This window comes from Embiotoca jacksoni, unplaced genomic scaffold (assembly GCF_022577435.1).
Source record: "Embiotoca jacksoni isolate LCO1_2020_lvr unplaced genomic scaffold, fEmbJac1.0.p SCAF_44, whole genome shotgun sequence".
In the NCBI taxonomy this organism is placed as follows: Eukaryota; Metazoa; Chordata; class Actinopteri; family Embiotocidae; genus Embiotoca; species Embiotoca jacksoni.
Window position 1 is genome coordinate 2,680,189 of NW_027185397.1, and position 9,986 is coordinate 2,690,174.

Below are 9,986 nucleotides of genomic sequence, written 5' to 3' on the forward strand. Positions count from 1 at the left end.
AAGCAGATTTACTAACGATGTGCAGTGAGGACTGCATCTTTCAAATGTGCAATTTAACACACATTGTCCATTTTGCGTGTTTGCCTGCATGGATATGTAATATTGGGAATTTCTGCTTGAAGGTGCAAAATACTGGGAGGGGAAATGCAACTAGAACAATTTAGCACACGGAACTATATTTATTAAACTTGAAAGTAGAAACAGGAGAAGTCATTGCATGTGTATTTTAGTACAATTGAAAGGCATGTATTAATCAGGTGTGCAAAACTGGAGATGGTGGTGAGAAGGAGATGCAGGGGAAACTAAAGAATACGTTAAGAACGTGGTTTTATACCCGTAGAAAAGTTTTTGAGATCACAGAGGGAAAAATTATTTAGACATATCTCAATTATTGAATGAACTGAATGATGATTGACAGCCAACAACAAGAAGGAGCCATGAAATACCAGCAATTAAAAAACTTCCTATGACTCAGCATTTCCCTGCCTCTGGGACATTCCAGCGTATCACTGCTTGGATATCTCACCTAGTCCCGTTATTCAGGTGTGCTTTTCCAGGTACTGAATGTAATGTCCCGCAGAATTCACAGGTAGCTTCATAAGGTTCACGAGCGAGGCTCTGAATGAAAAGTCACCTCATCATCACAGAAAGAGCTGGACATGCTGATCGGTGTTTGTTAGAGGATCTCATCCACCGTCCCTCCTCTTTTATTTGCCAACGTTTTATTATTAAGCCTTTTTTTTGCCTTTTTGTTTTTCCCACAGTACTGACTTTCTTGCTAATAATCTCCTATGTAGCGTTTTGTTCTTGTTATATTTATATTTCTTAATTTCAATGGGATCAGATTTCCTTTTCCTTTTGCGGTTGCTCTGTTTTCCATTGCTAGAATCACTTTAACACACACAAACACCTCATTTAAATACAATAATTTGCACCCGATTTCAATGATGCAATTACTCTCAGTAAATCACCCGCAAAACGGATGCAATATTTTGTTGCTAATTTTTGGAAGGAACACGCAATTTGTACCCTTTATTTGAGATCTTAGTAAATCAGGCCCTGTATGTAACCGTGATAGACACTGGTACAATGCACACATTGATGTTTATTTTCAATGTTGTTTTTGAAGTTAAGTTAGGATGTAATCTGAAAGAAGAACTGAACGCTCAGTGTCTTAATTGCTGCTGAACTTTACCTGTGTCCCATATAATATTATTTTTTGTTGCTGTGGTACCATTCCTGGGACCCGTAAAAATTGTGGGGGCTCGTCCGGGATCTGCTCGCATCGGAGGCATCCAGAGAAGTAGGTAAAGTGATACCAGAACAACTAACTAACTAGCTAACTAACGAACTGACTAACAACTAACATGATACGTAAAGTACCCTGAGATGACTTATGTTGTGATTTGGTGCGATATAAATAAAACTGAATTTAATTGAGGGTGGCACAGTGGTGCAATGGTTAGCATGTTTGCCTCACAGCAAAAAGGTTCTGGGTTCAAATATGGGGCTGGGCCTTTCTGTGCGGAGTTTGCATGTTCTCCCTGTGCCTCCGTGGGTTCTCTCCAGGTACTCTGGCTTCCTTCCACCATCCAAAAACATGCACCTCAGGTTAATTGGTGGTTCTACAAATTGCCCTTAGGTGTGAATGGTCTTTGTTTCTACGTGTTGGCCCTGTGATAGACTGGCGACCTGTCCAGGGTGTACCGTGCCTTTGCCCAATGTGAGCTGGGATAGGCTCCAGCCCCCCCGTGACCCTGTTCAGGATAAAGCGGGTATAGATAATGGATGGATGAATTTAATTGAATGCATACCACCCTGCTCAGTAGAGCTGCAAAGTTGGTGACAATTCCCTTTCACATTGGAGCTTTAAGTAATATTAATGTTCAGACACAATAGGAAGGACTTGTATCCTTAGCTTGGTCCAGTTATTTAAACTAAGCTTCAAATTCACAAAAAGTTTGAAAATGGTAAGATGCATAATTGAGATGCTATAAATGTTACTTGGTGTCTGTGACTCCTTGTTTGAACATTGAACGTGTTGTTTACAGTTTACTGTCCTTGTTGCTTTTGACATACCTTGACATTACTTGTTTCCACTGCTCTGTAATGAAACTGTTCATTATTCCCTGAGAGAACGGCTGGAGCATCTGCTAACTATCAGCTGCTTCAACCACTATGATGACTGCATCTCACCCATATCATCCATTATTAAGGTCAGGGGAAAATTTGTTAAAACAATTATTACATTGCTCCCTGTTTAGAGTGCTTAATACATTTCTCTCTTTCAGCTTAGCAATTCATCCATTATACCAACTGAAAAGTCTCCTGGAATGACTTCTTTCATCATTTGTCTTCATTATATCATATGCTTATGTCTAAGTGTATTTTTTCACATTGGACAAAGCCGGACTAATTGTTTTTTGGCTCCAAGATACTGCACCTTTGGGGTGAATAAGCATGATTCCCAAAATATTGAGCATTTTGAATTTTGAAAATGTGAAATAAATTTTTGGTTTGTCACATCTTACGCAGGGCAAACTTTTGACTTTGAATAGCAAACTTGGGGTTATTCTCCTTAACTAACTCAGTGTGAGTATCTCAGTGTGAGCCTCTAGTGGCCACTGGAAGAACTGCAGCTTAATTGGCTTCAACCTTCGACCAGAAGGAGACAACACACTACTCCCTTACATCTGCTGCCGGTTGGTTTCGAAAGTGATTTTGAAATTCTTTTACATCTTGTTAAAGCACTTCATGACCTTGCACCAGCCAACTTGTCTTACATGCTGCCAGTCTTTTAAAACCAGGACCGAATCTTTTGGGTCTTGCAGCAGTTTGAGTCTTAGTTCTTCAAAAGTTCCAGACAGTAACGTTTGGTGACCTACTTTTTATGCTTCAAGCCTGAGTATCTGAAAAACATGCATACTTAAAACCCCTACCTTTCCAGTCTGGCTATGGATTAGATGGTGTTATGGCCATTATAAAATTCATACTTTTAAAAAACAATATTTAAAATGATTGTTATTAATTTTTTTTTACCAGATTGTGCATTTCTGGTAAGCATTAGTGTTAAACTGTTTCACTAATTACAGTTAAAGTGTTTTATCATCATCATGTTGGTCACCTGTAAAGCCCAGTGCACTGATCTGTACAAAAGGGGCCACGGAATTAAAGTCATATTTATCTGTTAGTAACATCTTCTTGAGACAGTGTAATGGATTTATAATGGCAATATTAAATAAACTGGATGTTACTTGAAATAAAAAAATAAAAAATGTGAATCTTTTGGATTGAAACCAGTCATGAACCACATGAGGCTCCATTGGGCGTTTATGTTGCAGGAAGAATGCAAGTGCTCTAATGTTTTTGCACATAGCTGCAGGCGGCCACACAGCAGCTAACAGCTACATGTGCACGTACTTTAAAAGATTTCTTCACTGCTGAAGGAAAAAGTGATGTGGCTTTTTTACAACATTTGTGTAAAGATGAAAGGTGGACTGACTTTATCACATGACGCTGCACTTCCCTTTCGAAAATACAAGGCAGCAGGAGCTGCTGTTTCCAATGAAAAGCAGGTGTCGGGCCTGATCTGAGTGGTTAAACAGCTTCATAATGAGGGCTAGCCACCTGGAGGGGCCTCCTGCGCACAGGACACATAAAGAAGCATGGCAACAGACACAATAGCACTGTGTAGAGATGTAGATTATCTCTAGGGACTTGTTAGAGTGGAATAAATGAACAACAGAAGGACATTTTTATCACCTTATTTGCGGTTTTATTGCGGGCAGATGGATATTGTTGGTTTTGGCACTCAAAAAGACACTTATAACAAAAAACTAGCAACAATGGCTCAGACAAGCTTCTTTCTTACACAAAAGGTGCTACAATTAAAACTGCAAGCAGTGATGTACGGGCCCTCGCACTCCCGCGCGCCGCCTCCCCAAAGCCGTCTCCCCGAAGCCGTCTCCCCGACATGCAGCGCGCGAGGGACCGCACATCCCCGCTTAAAGTTGCTATTTTTGTCTCGTTTCCTGTCTCCAGCAGGGGGCGCTGGCGAACCGTTTGGCCACGCCCACTCGCAAAACACATATCAGATGTATCGTCTCACCAAGCCGGATGTATGCAACACATTTCGTGAGGTTTCAAGCATCTGTTGACCTTAAACATCAACTTCCTGTGTCACGGTGCGCGAGCCGTTTGGCCACGCCCACTCGCAAAACATATCAGATGTATCGTCTGACCACGCCAGATGTATGTGACACGTTTCGTGAGGTTTCAAGCATCCCTTGACCTTAAACATCAACTTCCTGTGTGAGACATCCAACTTTGCCGCATTGTCACGGCGACGCCCATTGACAAAGTCGAAGGAATGTCTCAATATATCATCAACTACATGTTTAGGTTATTGTGACCCGACTTTACGTTCATGTGATCAACCAGCTCGACATAGAATGTGAAAGTATGAAAAATTTCATTTCCAGTGGCCAACAGGGGGCGCTACGACTATGAGCGAATATTACCCCACAGGGGTCTCCAGGGCGGGGCTGTTATCATACCTGTGATGTTTGGAGAAGGTCGGTCCATGTACATAAGATTTAAAGCAACTCGTAGTTTCATGGCGAGACGCTCAAAATGGCCACCTCTTATGGGCACACACATCGATGAAAACGAATTATTTTAAGAAGATTTAATCCCAAACATGTTTTCTATCCATAGAAACTAAATTCAAGTCAGTGCGACAAAATCCCCAAGAGGAGTTCGACAAAGTACAACGTGTCAGAATCGCCCAAAATGGCGACTAAATTCAAAATGGTGGACTTCCTGTCGAGTTGACATAATGGTGCAATGTAACTTTTTTGTGCATCTAGGTTTGATACATGTGTCCACCGGATTTCGTGAATTTAGGTAAATGTGGCCGCCGGGGCATCTCTTTAGGGGGCGCTCTCGAGCCATTTGACCGCATCCACTCAACGAGAATATGAAATTTTTGGCCTGGAGACATATGTGTATCCACTTTCATTAGTTTTTGAATATGATAAAGCCTCCAAAAAGGCAAATCACTGTATGTAAGAATAAGAAGAACGACAATTCCTTCCGAAACAACAGAGCTATCGCATCGATGCTCGGTGCTCGGGTCCTAATAAAAATATAATTTTTCTTTTTGATGTACAACACACAAAAGGCCCAAAGAAAAACCCTTAAAGGAGACAGAAAACACTAGCCTGCCATATCCAGACCTAAATTCCACAACAGGCCGACACTGCCACCGCTGCAACTACTAGGGCCCTTGTCCACCAAAGATTTTTTTCCCTGAGCATAGCATTTTTAGGGCCCGAGCACCGAGCATTGGTGCGAAAGCTCTATTGTTTCGGAAGGAATTGTCGTTCTTCTTATTCTTACGCAAAGTGATTTGCCTTTTTGGAGGCTTTATCATATTCAAAAACTCATGAAAGTGGATACACATATGTCTCCTGGCGAAAAATTTCGATTTGTAGTGGAGTTGCAAGTGGGCGCAGCTGAATGGCTCAAGAGCGCCCCCTAAAGAGATGCTCCGGAGGCCACATTTACCTAAATTCACAAAATCCGGTGGACAGGTGTAACACACCTAGAAGGACAAAAAGGTTACATTGCACCATTACGTCAACTCGACAGGAAGTCCACCATTTTGAATTTAGTCGCCATTTTGGGCGATTCTTACACGTTGTACTTTGTCGAACTTGTCCTCGGGATTTTGTCCCACCGACTTGAATTTAGGTTCTATGGATAGATAACATGTTTGGGATTAAATCTTCTTAAAATAATTTGTTTTCGTCGATGTGTGTGCCCATAAGAGGTGGCCATTTTGAGCGTCTCGCCATGAAACTACAAGTTGCTTTAAATCTTATGTACATGGACCGACCTTCTCCAAACATCACAGGTATGATAACAGCCTCGCCCTGAAGACCCCTGCGGGGTAATATTCGCTCAAAGTCATAGCGCCCCCTGTTGGCCACTGGAAATGACACTTTTCATACTTTCACATTCTACGTCGAGCTGGTTGATCCCATGAACCTAAAGTCGGGTCACAATAACCTAAACATGTAGTTGATGATATATTGAGACATTCGTTCGACTTTGTCAATGGGCGTCGCCGTGACAATGCAGCAAAGTTGGATGTCTCGCCGTGACACAGGAAGTTGATGTTTAAGGTCAACGGATGCTTGAAACCTCACGAAATGTGTGACATACGTCCGGTGTGGTGAGACCATACATCTGATGTGTTTTGCGAGTCAGCGTGGCCAAACGGTACGCCAGCGCCCCTTGCTGGAGACAGGAAACGAAACAAAAATAACAACTTTAAGCAGGTATACGCGGCCCCTCGCGCGCTGCACGTTGGGAAGACGGCCTGTACATCACTGCTTGCAGTTTTACATTTTTAAATATAATTACTGTCTCGCAGTCGTATGCCTCCGCCAACCAGTTAAGTTGCACTTTACATTTGTGTCAGTCCAGGCCTGATGTGGACAGATTTGCTGGTTAATAATCGTTCATTTCCCCTGAAAAGTGATACAAATTAAAAAGCTTCTTTGTATTTCTTAGCAGAATCCAGCACACTGCAGCATTCAGCCCATTTCATCCAGTTTATGGTTTTGAAGTTTCCAATTGTAAGCTCATTAACAGCATTCATTTTGATCAGTCCCAAATCCCGTCAATTTTCTTAACCCAAAAAACCCACCTCACCTCATCCAGGCCTTTATTTCCTTTAGACAAGCTTAAAGTTTCACCAACCAGTTTGTTTCAGTTGTTTACATACATTCGAAATGTCTTATGGCAAAAGGAAGCATGTAAAATGTGAAAAGTATCAGACATAGACACCAAACTTTGTGTCACCCCATAACTAACCCGTCTGTGCCAGGAAGATGGATTACTGGTTACAAGATTGAAGATATGTGAGGTTGAGAATATTACTATAATCCAATTAATATTTTTTTTTAGTGGTACAAAACTAATCTGTTAAGGACATAGCTAATCTGTTAAGTGTAGGTATACATGAGACATTTGCTTTAATTTTGTATAATTTTTCAGGGGGAATAAAGCATTATTAACCAGCAAATCTGTCCACACCAGGCCTGGACAAATGTAAAGTACAATTTGACTGGTTGGCGGAGGCATACGACTGCGAGACAGTAATTTTATTTAAAAACTAAATTAAGGAGCAGGCTCCTAGTCTAAGTCATACAACATCAAAGCGCCGTCATAGTAGTCACATCCTCACATCCTATGAAAACTCTTTTTTGAACTTACAAATCATCAAGCACTTGCTTGGTTGTATATGTTTGTCACTAATAAACTTGAATAAAAACAGTTTCCAAAAATGACACAATATGTTCCACTCTTCTCAGGTCTTCAGAATGCATTTGTGGACGTGACAAATCTCACACCGAAGAGATAAAAATATTCCTTAGTGACCAAAATATTCCTTATTGTGTCACACAGTCAGGAGGACAACAGCGAGCAGAGCGGCACCAGCAATTACAGCAAGGTTGGGTTTGGCCGGGCTTACTCCACGCCCCTGAAAGAACATGTTACAAAAGCTGCTGTCACCTTGCCAAAGGTTGTGTAAACTTTTACACGTCTAGAACTTTTTTTTATTGCCGTCCAAAAGTCGTGAATTTTTTAACTCTATCGAAGAGCCATTTGTTTTTATTACCTGAAGCTTCTGAGGGCTTTAGCAACATTATAGAATATTTTTACTACTATCAAAATTAACCTTAGGTTTTGTTTGTCTCTTCGTGACTGACTTTGGCCACAAACGTTCAGCTACCATTACAAAAACTGCAGTCAGTAGGTCTACATCTGCACACAAACCTCTCGCATTTGGTTTGTTTGTCAAATTTTGCTTTGCCTCCAAAAAGCTCATGTACGCAATCTGTGACCATCACAATTCTCACACAGTTGAGGAGCAGCTTTGTCCTTTATTTTCTAATATGTTCCTATCATAACCCAGTTAACTAATATTATGGATGGATCATGATACAATGACCCCAGGTGACAGACTTATAATGACCCCTACACCACTTGCATAAAAGAAAAACACCCAGTCAAAAAGAGACAGAAACTGGTTTGTATCTCTTTGTGGTGTTTTCGTTGTTGTTTGCTTTTGTTTGTATTTATTTTGTGTCTCTATTAGTTATTTTGAGTCTCTTACTTTGAGCAATGGCCACTGAATAAATTATAATCAGAGGAGATTATAATTCAGGGTTTTCTATCCGTTCATTTGTCTGTCCATTCTCATGAAGACAAATTCGCAGTAATCAACTTAAAAGTCAAGGTCACTGTGAAATTACATCCATCCTATTCTTGGGAGTGTTTTGAGTGCTCTGAGGGTATTTCTTTATGTTTCTGTCACAAAAATTCACTGGGACTCAAGGACAAAGTGATTAGATATTAGTGGTCAAATGTTACGGTAACTGTGACCTTATTTCCATCCCCTCCTTGTTAACATGATATGTTGTGTAAGCCTTGAGGGAATTTCTTCAATTTTGGCAAAAACTTTCACTTCGACTCAAAGGATGAACTGATTTTGGTGGTCAGAGTTCAAAGGTCAAGGTCACTGAGACCTCACTGCTGTCCCAACACTATTTGTCAGGGAAACCTTGAGGGACTTTAATTACATCTGGCACACACATCCATTTGGACTCAAGGATGATTTGAATTTGGTAGTCAAACATCAAAGGGCAAGGTCACAGTGATCTCACAGTACACAAGTCTGTCCATAACCAGAGAATTCATCTGCTTATGAAGTTTTTTTTTTAAAAAACATCCAATTGTCTCATAGGACAAAATCATAAAGTAGTGATATTTCATATCCATAAGGTCAAGTGTTAGCCTCGTTGGGACATCATAATGTAATGGCTCAGCGACGGCTATCCTGCCCACTCTGTCCATCAACTGTTGGATATGCACCACCAGGGTTGGATTCTCCAATACTGGTTTGATTGGGAGGGATATGGGCCCAAAGAATGCTCCTGACTCATTCTGTCAGTTCACACACTGTTATGTTACAGGCCGCTCACAGTAAATTGCGTTTCTCTTTGTCCTTTGCCAAGTTCTGATCCATGTCTCTCTGTGCTTTGATCCAGTCAAACTGTGGGCGTCCTAACAGATGGTTTTCCTGCCGTCCTGCCCTCTATTAAGCCTTGCGTCAGCCCACGGAGACCACCAGTTGACACCTACCTACTCTCTCCTGTGCCGATCTATGGAGATTGCCAGTTGACTCATATCTAGACTGTCCTGCCAAACCAGTCGACACTCACCTAATATATCCTGTGTTTATCTTCAGCAGTCACCAGTTGATGTTAACCCAGTCAGTCCTGTGTTGATCTTCAGAGGTCAGGTAGTTAACTTCTTCCAGATGCTGCCTTGACCTGGATACCCACATCCCCCATCAGCTACACCATAACCAGCCAACCATCTCCTGGACTCACTCTCCCTCTACCGTTCAGTCTGTAATACCATTCACCTGCAGTCACCTCCCCACCTGAGCTCCTTAAGCCCTTTCAGTGCTGACAACACACTCTCACAGAAACTCCACCCTGGAACAGTCACAACCATTCCTCGCACGCGCGCGCACGCACATGCACGCACACACACACACACACACACACACACACAGCCTTACCGGACATTATGCTCAATACTCTCTGGATTACAAGGAACCTGTGCCTGCCCACTCTCATACTCACCAGCCCCCTGCTCCGGACTGCCAAATCAAATCATTTCTTTCAAACTATGTTCAATAAAAACTGCTAATCTTTTATCCACAGTCCGTGTCTGCTCCTGGGGTTCACACCAGCACCACACATAACACATCTATTTGTGAACTGAATCTCAAGAGAAAGTGGGTTGTGCAGCAAGAGAATGATCCTTTAAAAAAAATGACTAAGTATAATATTATTGTCTCATGGGTTTAATTGGATTGACTTTATGTACTCTTGGGACTGATG